The sequence below is a fragment of the Formica exsecta genome, unplaced genomic scaffold (assembly GCF_003651465.1).
Source record: "Formica exsecta isolate Colony F162 unplaced genomic scaffold, ASM365146v1 scaffold864, whole genome shotgun sequence".
Classification (NCBI taxonomy): domain Eukaryota; kingdom Metazoa; phylum Arthropoda; class Insecta; order Hymenoptera; family Formicidae; genus Formica; species Formica exsecta.
The window spans coordinates 47040-59272 of NW_021853636.1; positions in this window are offsets into that span (position 1 = coordinate 47040).

Sequence of the window (12233 nt, forward strand, 5' to 3'; positions counted from 1 at the left end):
ACTCACTGTGTGCACGCATATATCATACTTTTTCATCCATGCAACAATTGTGGGGCGGACTGTCTCTCTGTCTCTATATTATTACCCAAATGTTAACTTTAAATATCTCAGAAACTATAAGAGACCGCCGGTTAAGTTATAAGGAGAAGTTACTCAGGGTTATGTCCTTGACAACATATGTCAAGGTCAAAGTCATCGGTGAGGTGTAACCTAATATGCATATTTACCCTAACTTCTTACAATACCTACAATATTACTTTCCCTTTACATTACTTGTCATCAAAGATGCAAATAAAAAACATATTTAATATTATTATTATTAAAATACTAATTGTCATAAAATTATTTTTTTATTAGAATAATCTTTAAATAGCCACATCTTTCATCCATGCGAAACTGGATGTCCTATGTAAATATAGAACCAGGATTTCAGTTGAAAATATTACAAACTCTCAGCGAATTAGATGAAAAAGAAAAGGATTGTTGTCTTATATTTGATTCTATGCAATTAAGCAACAAATCACATAGAGTGCAGAGAAACACAAGTATATAAGATTTTGTGATTATGGTAATTTTGTGTCTTTAGAAAATAATGATGTAGAAGCAAAGGAAGCTTTAATGTTCTTATTAGTATCTTTAAAAAGAGCATGGAAATGGCCAATTGCATATTTTTTGATAAATAAAACATCTTCAGAAATACTGTCTCAATTAATAAGAAATGCATTAATTCTCTGTGTGTTCCGAATATAATTTACGTGTACATAGTTTCACATTCGATGGTGATGCATCTAATTGTAGTGCAATAAACAAACTTGGAGCAAAAATATTTGCTGAAGATTATAGACAAATTAAAAATTCCTTTCCATGCTCTTCTGATGAAACCAAAAACATTAAAATCATATTGGATCCATGTCATATGGTTAAATTAGTTAGAAATGCGTTAGCAGATTACAAAAAATTTAAAACTGATGAAGGTTCGGTAAATATAGCGAATAGGGGACCCAGTCCCAATGACCTTGACCTTGACATATGTTGTCAAGGACATAATTCTGAGTAACTTTTTCTTCGATCAATGGCACACGGCCTGGTTGACCAGCACTTCCGGTCTTATGAAGAAGTAAGATATTGGATCGATTCGTGGATCGCTTCAAAAGATGACCAGTTTTTTCAACACGGGATTCGTATGCTGCCCGAAAGATGGGAGAAAGTAGTGGCCAGCGATGGACAATACTTTGAATCATAAATGTATAACCAATTTTTTACAATAAAGCCTCGATTTTCGGAAAAAAACGGCGGAAGCAAAGTTGTACACCTAATACTTTGGTATATTTTAAATTTGTTTGTTAATAACTTTTTAATAAGTAACGAGCGACGATTAAATTAGAAGAAAAAGTTACTCAGAATTATGTCCTTACAACATAATATCAAGATCAAGGTCATTGGGGCTGGGTCCCCTATTCGCTATATTTACCGAAGGTTCTATTAAATGGGATTATATTGTGAAATTACATACTTTACAAAAACAATTAACTTTTAAATTAAAAAATCGTTCATCTTCTCAATGTATAAATTGGAAACAAAATAAAATGAAAGTAAATTGTGCTGCACACGTTCTGAGTTCATCAGTTGCTAATGCTATAGAATTTTTAGAAGCTGAAGGCTTCGAATATTTTCGATATAGTTCTGCAACAGTCAAATTTTTGAGAACAATAGATCGCTTATTTGATATGTTAAATTCTAGAAATTCTTTTGGAAAAGGTTTCAAAACACCCACACGGAAAAAAAATGCTGTTGCTTCAATTAAAGTCTACGTCACGGGCTGCCACAGACATACATAGTTCAATCAATGATATTTTTATTAGACCAAATATCTAGATTATTAAAACAACTATCCAGATATTTGGTCTAATAAAAATATCATTGAATGAACTATACTGCGTTCACGGAGAGAACGACCTCGCTTTTCGTCCGGTTCGGTCAGATCCCGCCCGACCGACCGCCCATTTTGCCCTCTCTACGCTACCAAAATTGGTCTTGCAGCTTTCAGATCCGGCTAGCCGAGAAAGAGGACCCTATTTATTTATAATAGTATTAAATTTTATTAATAATTTTTAGATTGCAAAAAGAGAAAATAAATATAATAGATATATCGCGGTTTAATTAAAAAAAGTAATAAAAATCGATTAACAGAGAACAACTCAAGTTTTCAATATTATGACATTTCTTTCGAGCTTTATAGGCGGATCACATACGTGATACACGATCGATACGCATATGACATACGGCATTGAAGTAGCGCGATGAAGTCTCTCACCTAATCCCCACTCCGCCCAAAGCTGCGCGGAGCAAGGTCGTTCTCTCCGTGAACGCAGTATATATATGTCTATGGCAGCCCGTGATGTAGACTTTAATTGAAGCAACAGCATATTTTTTCCGTGCATTATTCGGAAAAATATTGAATCTTTAAGGCATGTAGTTAATGATACAACAATGTATCTATTTTCTTTAAAAACCATTGATGGTCGATTACTACATCGCACTGCAAGAAAAACATTTATATATGGTTTGTCAATTGCTGCTCAGTCAATTTTGGATATTTCAACAGAAATTTTTAAAAATAATGAATCTTTTAAATATATTTTAAGTTACAAATTTTTGCAGGATCATTTAGAAATATTATTTTCTAAGATTCGTGGGCGACACGGCTTTAATAATAATCCAACTTCTCAACAATTCACACATGCAATGAAACAAATTTTATTACATACCGACATAAAAGTTTCAATAAACTCGAATTGTTTTGAGTTTGATGCAGAATATGCCACATCTATATTTCCTTTAATGTGGAAGAAAAAGAAACAGGATACTATTTTTAATAATTTAGAAACTGAAAACGATGACGATAATAGTGATAATAGTGATTTTCATGAAATACCATTGAAAGAGCATGATATTGTTACTGATTACATAATTTATTATATTAGCGGATACATTGTTAAAAAATGAAAATACTTTAATTGTGAATCTTGTGTTTTAAATTTAAAAAATATAGCCTCTGACCATAATTATGCTCATGAAGAAACATTTTCTATATTTTTGAATTTTTGCAATAATGGTGGATTAGTAAAACCTTCCGCATCAGTTTTTTATATATGTAAAGAACCGGAGAAACAATTACAAATCATAACAGATCATTTTTCTCAAATAAATATAAAAGAAATAGATAAAAAAGTAATAAATAAAGTAAAAAATAATCTTATTTTTGATAAAAAAATATTTCCTGACTTACAATGCGAAGACGTAAACTTATGGGAAATGTCTCATAAAATTCAATTATTAATAGCAGTTTGTAATAAATATATCACAATACGGCTACATTCCTATTCAAAATTTTATCAAGACGAAATTTTGAAACCAATTCGAAAACGTCATCAATTGACTAAACAAATCTTATTTTTAAGAGAATAACATTTAATGAAAAAGTTTATATTAAAATAATATAATCCCAGATTAGTAAAACTTTTATTTTATAACAGCAAGTGAATCTGTAAATATGTAAATATGCAAATATGTAATAAATATGTAAATATTATGTGAATAATATAAGTATTAATAATAATTATAATATAAATAATAATAATAATAATAATATAATAAAAATATTTGCTGCAGGCTCCTTCTGAAACAGAAAAATACATATCTTGTTAGTAAAATATTTGACTACTATACATTATAAAAGCTTGTTCATTTAGGTTAACCTAACTTAATAATGTTATTATTATTACATAATATTGTTTCTTTAATGGATTTCTATTTTTCGGACGAGATACTACTTGATCATGTTATGTATATCGAATGTGTATATGTGTGTATGTATATGCGAATGTATGTATATGGCGCATGATCATCAAAGAGCATGCGCAAAAAGGGTTACCTTATGTACTCTTTTGTACATAAGAAATGGAGACGTCTTGTACATAAGAAGTTAGCAGTCTAGTAATATATAGTCTGTGGGCATATGTCATGTTGTCATTTGATCAGTTCCGACTGACAACGTGTCGGGTTCGGACGTGTTTTTGCGTACTGCGTATGTTGTTGTCATTTGATCATAAAGCTAGCGCCAGACTATGCGCGTATTCGTAATTCGTGATTCGTAATTCGTGATTCGTGAACGGTATAAAGAAATCTGATTGGTTGAATTTGACGAATCTTCCATCCACACTATTCACGAATTATAAACGAATCGCGAATACGCGCATAGTCTGGCGCTAGCTTAAGATCAAATGATTTCAAGTCAGAAGTTGGCCATATCGCAGGGCCGAAAATGAAAAGATAGACGTCGTCCGCGATATTTGAAATTGATAAAACTCGTAATATATATACAATATTTACATTATATCATACATCATGTACTCGTTTCAAACAAAGTTATAACTTTTTTTATATCAAAATATTCACATTATTATAAAAAAATTATGCATATCTCTCCGTTTGTTAACACAGATTACTTTTGGAAGCAACCATTATGCTCACAATAGAGTCCAGTTTGAACCATTTAATTTGATATATATTTGTTACGGTCTATCTCTTTTAGTTTAAAAGATAAAAGGGCATAGCTACTTTTGGTGGGACACCCTGTATATACAGGGTGTTCAGCGTAACGGTCCGCACAAATTTTGAGACATTTCTGATAGTTTAAAAAAAAGTTCATATAGTGAAAATTAATCTGTTTTATGCAAGCTATCATGTGCAATAAAAAAATTTTGAGAAAAATTTTTTTTTCATAAAAAAATCAATGTCATCTTGAATTTTTTAAATGGCACCATGCAATTTTTTTCAAAATATTGTAGGGGCCTTAAAGATGAATTCAACGAACTATTATAAATGGCACTTTTATTAATATTTAATACCAAATTTGCAGCATTATTTTAAATAGTAGCACTTATAAGCTCTGACTAAAAATGTAAACATAAACATTGAACATGTCCCAACTTTCAATGTTAATGTTTACATTTCAATGTTTCGAACTTTCAATGTTTATGTTTACATTTTTAGTCAGAGCTTATAAGTGCTACTATTTAAAATAATGCTGCAAATTTGATAATATTAATAAAAGTGACACTTATTGTAGTGCGTTGAATTCGTCTTGAAATCTCCTACAATATTTTAAAAAAAAACTGCATGGTGCCAAAACTACACGGACATTGATTTTTTTATGAAAAAAATTGTTTTCCCAAATTTTTTTATTGCATGTTATGGCTTGCATAAAACAGGTTCATTTTCACTATAAAAACTTTTTTTTTAAACTGTCGGAAACGTCTCAAAAAGTGTGCAAATAGTAGCACTTATAAGCTCTGACTAAAAATGTAAACATAAACATTGAACATGTCCCAACTTTCAATGTTAATGTTTACATTTCAATGTTTCGAACTTTCAATGTTTATGTTTACATTTTTAGTCAGAGCTTATAAGTGCTGCTATTTAAAATAATGCTGCAAATTTGATATTAAATATTAATAAAAGTGCCACTTATTATAGTGCGTTGAATTCGTTTTGAAGTTCCCTACAATATTTTGGAAAAAAAAATTGCATAGTGCCATTTAAAAAATTCAAGGTGACCGATTTTTTTATGAAAAAAAATTTTTTCTCAAAATTTTTTTATTGCACATGATAGCTTGCGTAAAACAGATTAATTTTCACTATATGAACTTTTTTTTTAAACTGTCAGAAATGTCTCAAAATTTGTGCGGACCGTTAAAATTATCGGAAACTAAATATTTTACGAGATATTTTATTTTTTATATCAAAATATATCAGATTAAAATATAAAATAACTGAAAAAGTACTTAATGAAAAAATATTTTATTATAGTGTTTTGAAAAGCTCTCGAAATGAGCTATAAAAATATGTAATAAAAAATAGGGGGTTCCATTTAAGAAATTTATAATGACCTTTACGTGACCTTGACAACGCTATTCAAGGTCGTACTAATATTTTTACATCCTAAATAGACAAAATGGATATAAACGGATGATTTTAACTTTTTCGGACATTTATTTGCCCGATTTCTAAACAATCAGTCCAATAATCTGAATTTTCTGTGTTGGGCTTATATCAGAATTTAAACTGATAAATATAATTATTACATTTTTAATGTCCTACTAGTTGCTCTTTGCATGCTTTATCATTAAATAATTCTCATAACTAAAACTCAAATAAGAAATGGACAACGCATCGCACGACGCATAGCGATAAACAAACAAATTAGCGGCTGAATACTGTTTTTATGTAAAGTTTTTAAAATGTTGCAGGGTAAACCTGCATAAAAGGGGACCCCCCTCGTATGACCTTGATCTTGACATATGTTGTCGAGGTCATCGTCCTGAATCACCCTGACCTTGAAATAAGTTGCGATCACGATCCGTTAAAAAGTTATTAACAAAAAAGTTTGAAATATACTAAAGTACATGCATGGATAGGAAGCACGCGCGCGCGGGCCAAAGGCCCCCTTGCACCCCCCCTGTGTCTGTGTGTGTGTGTGTGTGTGTGCGCGCACGCGCGTCATGAAAATGTGCGCAGTTTTATGTCCCAAGCATCAGTCAGTCACTATCTTTAATTGGTCATAACTTTGTAGTAAACAACGAGCGACGATTAAATTAGAAGAAAAAGTTATTCAGAGTTATATCCTTGACAACATATACCAAGATCATTGAAATCGATGAGGTCGCCCTTAATCTTAAGTTTTACCATTAAATCAATCAATTATTTTCCGCTTTAACAAAAAAACTGTTCAATATATCAACGATTCACTGCTAATGATTTTCTTTCGTTCATACATATACTATTTCCACATACATATTAATTGTTTATGTCATTTAATACTAAAAATAACTGCTATATTTTTCATACCTTTTTGTTAATAACTTTTTAATTAATAATGATCGACGGCTAAAACCTTTTGTATGTTGTTCAGGGTCATGACCTTGATGACATATGTCAAGGTCAAGGTCATATGAAGCGGGTCCCCTTTTATGCAGGTTAACCCAGAAAATGAAAGAGACGTACAAAGGAAATTGAGGGAACAGACGAGAAGAGAGAGAAAAGAAGGGAAAATAATAAAGGTAAGATGACAGATAGGGAGAAGGTAGGATAGAAAAATAGAGATACAAGAAAAGCTTTATGTGTGGAGTGAAGGAGAAAATAGAAAAACCAAAAAAAAGAAACAATCATAGAAAAAAAGAGTTTTGAGAAAAATCCAAGAAAAGAAGAAGTTAAAGAGAAGGAGGATAGAGGTAGAGAAAAAAAAGAAAAAGAGGACTGGAGAGAAAAGTGAAAATAAAGAGAGATTAAGAATAATATTTGGAACCATCTAACAGTATTCAATGTAATAGGAATGTGTGAAACATGAATAGAGGAAAAAGATGGGAAGAGAATAAAGAAAAACTTATCGAAAAAATTCGCATGGAGGTACCAATAGGCAATTAAAGAAAAGAGGAAAGACAGAGCAAGAGAGGGAATAGTTATAGGAATAAGAAAAGAGATAGAGAAAATCGGCACTGCGGATATGCATGACATTGACTGATTGCATGAGAGTAAACTGATGATAGAAAGGGAGATATGGAGAATTTTGACTGTTTAATAATGGGAAGATAAAAGATGAAAGAAAAGAAATTGAAAAGAAGATTAAGGAGTTAGAAGAAGAAATATTTTGCATAAAAAAGGATTTTAATATCAGGATTGGGACAGAAGAAATAAAAGTGAAAAAGAGAAGGACTGGAAAATACGGAGATACTCTAAAGAGATAGGGATATTGTTGATTATTAGTGAATATTACTAAGCTTATGTGCACTGCTTATATCGGATCATGTTTATTTCAAATCTGAAAAACAATTCCTGAAAGCAGAATAACAAAAATGCAATTGTGTCTAATGGAAAAACGAAACAAAAAAGAATTATTAATATAGGCACAGAAAACAGAAATAAGACTTATCCGATTAAATCCGAGAAAAAAGCCACAAGACCTTGTGGTTTGCACGCGTGTGTGTCGCTCGCTCGCTCGCATCGGAAATGGAAGAGTCCTTCCGTAATCGGCATCGAGTGCCTCTGCTTCCTTTATCACGCCATCTATTATATTATTATCCTGAATAATGCAGGTAAATTAACCAGCTTGAAAATTATTTTCTTCAAGAGATAAATAAGGAGGGAAGAGTATTGCTGTGTTTAATAAAAGATAGGAGTTGGGACATTGGGAACGGAAATATGAAAGAGGATGAGAGAGGGAGTTTCACATACACAGGAGAAAAAGAAGAGTCTGTAATAGACTATATTTATAGACATAGTATACCTAGACCAAGTATTAAGGAGTGGGGGTTGTCAAATATTAGACAGAGATAGCATGCTTTGTATCACCATTCTATTTTCGTCTGACAATGTTTGGAGTGGGGATTTCAACCCCACTATATGTTTAAAGTGGGGAACGTCTCATTCCACTGTTTGTTTACAGCGAAACAGAGCGTCTTTATATTTGTTAGTGCTAAACTTTCAAGGTTATAAATAATACAAAAATATATAATAAATATATAAATAAATAAATATATATATATATATGTATATATCCATAAATGTAGAAGTAGTTCGCGGTCCGACAGACAGACAGACAGATAGACGGTACTTATATATATAATAGATATAATATATATAATACATATACATATATATAATACACATACGTATATATATATATATAAACAGGGTATCCCATAATAACCGTCTATAATATTTATAATCCCCATAATATAGTCCCATGATCACCTCTCGTGTGCAGGTAAAACAGGTAAAACCGAGAAAAAAGCCTTTTACCATTTTGCGATTTTTGTAATAAATATGGTCAATCTTATTAGTTGATCTTTTTTAATTAATTTCTCAATAATTATTACGAAAATTGCAAAATAGTAAAAGACTTTTCTTTTCGGTTTCACTTGCTCTATCTGCACACGACGGGTGATGCGATTGACAGACAACCTGTATATATACATATATTATTATTATTATTATTATTATTATTATTATATATAATATAGGGGAAAGTAGGGTAAAACCGAGTACTTTTTTAGATTTGTTTTCCTACAAAAAATCTGAGAGTAAAAAAAATTTTGCCGACCGTTAGTAGTCTTTAATGAACCTTAAACTATGAGAAAATAAAGCTCGTCGCTGAAAAAAAAGTTTTGGTTACCAATAATAACAAGATTTTGTGGAGAAGTCAAAGTACCCAGTTTTGTCCTACCAGTAGAGTCAAACCGGATATCCATTTGAAAATATGCAAAACACCGTATAATTACAAAATCTAGATTTATTTTAATCAAAATCAGTATAAAGATGTATTCTATTGACAAAAATCACAAATAAAGATATCCTCTTGTTCGACATTGCTGCAGGACTTTCTTATTTAACTTTTTAACTTTAGGGGTCTCAAAAATCTTTTTTCTTAGTGGTTTCTTTTTCTGAGCATTAGTTTTCGTTTACAACTGCTTTTTGTAGGGACACAAAGTCAGGATAACAGTTCTTCCTCTTTTCATTATATGAGATGTATAATTACCCAATTTTGCCCCAACACAAGAAAAGTAACAAATACGGCGGTTGTATATTCCGGCGTACAAAGTGCCGATAAAAACTAATATGATATACTCTCTAATATGTACAGAATGCAATATTGCTCTTACCGAAACAGATGCTCTATATAGAGAAAGTGCACGACGACTCGATATCTATCTTTTTTGGGCTAAAAACTTTGAACTTCTATTAAAAAAGAAATATCGTGTGCACAGGGGCACGGTTTGTTTTAAAATAATGATGGCGCCAATCTACAACTAATAACACAAGTTAGATATAGATAGCAGCATTTATTACGAAAAAACAAGGGTACCCGGTTTGACCCGCCGACCCGGTTTTACCCAACTTTCCCCTATATATAATATTTTCAATATTCATTATTTTTTCAACTATTTTATACAATATATTTTTCAATTTTTTTTTATTTACTTATTATTTCTCATGAATATAATCTATTATTATATACACTTTATTCTTAATTTTTTATTCTTTATTACTTATACTTTATTGTTCATAATTATTTTTTTTTAACGATGAATATTATATGGTGTGGAAAATCGTTTTTCGGAATTTATATTATTAATAAATATTATAGTAAACTGAATCCGCATGATGTCAATATTTTCAATTCTCCTTCATTCCCACAGAAAACCCGTTCCCCAACAATTGAGTTGTTGATAAGTAAAATTTTACATCAAAAGAAGGGTCCATTTCCAGACGAACTAAAACAATTTGCCTGTACATTGCATTTTTATTCGCCGGCAGCATATAAAGATGTAAGAAAAACATTAATGAATGTTCTTCCGCATTAGAGCACAATTCGGAAATGATTAAGTGCAGCCAATAATGAACCGGGAATTTCGATTAATGCGATGAAGCATGTGTCCGAATTATGTAAAAATGCCGAAGCTAGAAATAAGAAATTATATTTTTCTTTATCATGCGATGAGATGGCGATTAGAAAACCGGTGGAATTTCACGGAAAACAAAGGCATGGATATGTTAATATTGGAGATAACAGCAATGAGAGTGATAACAATACGGAAGCAACAAATGCTCTCGTATTCATGTTAGTAGGCATTAATCCATATTTTAAAATTATAGTCGCCTATTACTTAATCCACACATTAATGGGTAAGAAAAAAGTAATATTTTGAGTGACATATTGCACGTTACACATTCTCATACAATTCCGATTTGTAATATTACTTTTGATGGAGTGTCTACAAATATTTCTATGGTGGAAAAACTGGGAGCCAAAATTTAAAGTTCTCCAGATAAGTTAATAACTCACTTTGAAGATCCTGTAACAAAAGAGCCCATAACAGTTATGTTGGATGCTGCTCATATGCTGAAATTAATAAGAAATACATTGGCTGCAAAACAATTCTTCACAGATATGAACGAAAATACTTGATTTTGCTTATGGAAAAACAAGAAGAAGAAGGGCTTCATTTAGCAACTAGAATTCGTCATAAACACATTGATTTTACCAATGAAAAAATGAAAATTCGACTAGCCGCTCAGATCTCCAGTTCCAGCGTTGCAAACGCTCTGAAAACCTGTGAAAAAGATTTCAAGTTAATGCAATTTCAAGGTGCAACACCAACAGCAGCATTTTGTCAGATAACGATATATTCGATCTGCTTGATTCAAGAAACCTTCTGACAAAAAAACCAACCCACGAGCAATTTCTGTTGAAAATTTAAAGGATATAAAAATGAGTGCGGAAAGTTTCATTGAATATATTGAAAAGATAAAAGTAGATACAACACCTATAATCCAAACTAGAAATAAAACAGGTTTTCTAGGATTAATAATATGTTTAAAAAGCATGATCTTTTTGGCCGAACGATTGTTTTCAGAAAAATACGTCACCTTCTTGTTAACATATAAAATGTCTCAAGATCATCTAGAGACGTTTTTTTTTCTTCTATACGACGTTGTGGTGGATTTAACAACAATCCAACTGTTCGACAGTTTATAGCAGCTTTAAAAAAACTCCATGTGCATGTCAATATTAATATTATCTTTAATGGAAATTGTACACTTAAAGATGACACTGTCCTTCTCAAAGTAAATACAATGAACTACAGTGGTGAAGAAACAAATTGGATGGAAGATTTCATTTGGGACGTGAAGATTATGATTATACAATCCAACCATCAATTACATTCAGCGAATATCAAGCTGATATTCTAGCATACATTGCAGGATTTGTTGCTAAAAAAACGGAAACAAAATGAAGTTGTCATTTGTGCATTGAATGCTTGAAGCGAATAAAATCACCATTCAAGCTGCAAACAAGAAAAGCTTATGGTAAATTATTTAATGCGTCCGACGATGTAATTAAAATTTATAAAACAGCAGAAAATATTATTAGAACGAATGGAAATATCTTGACTTCTAAAAATGTAATCAAGAAAAACTTATACATTTAACACTAATAAGACTACGAGTAAATGATTTATTCACTGAAGTGGAACACGCTTTTGATCAAGCTCCCTTGACGGATCACAAGAATCAATTGATTCGCATTATTTTAGAAAAAATTTTCACTCTTAGTATGCATCATTATGCAGCTTCACAGAATAACAAAATCGGACGGATAAGGTGTTAGGAAC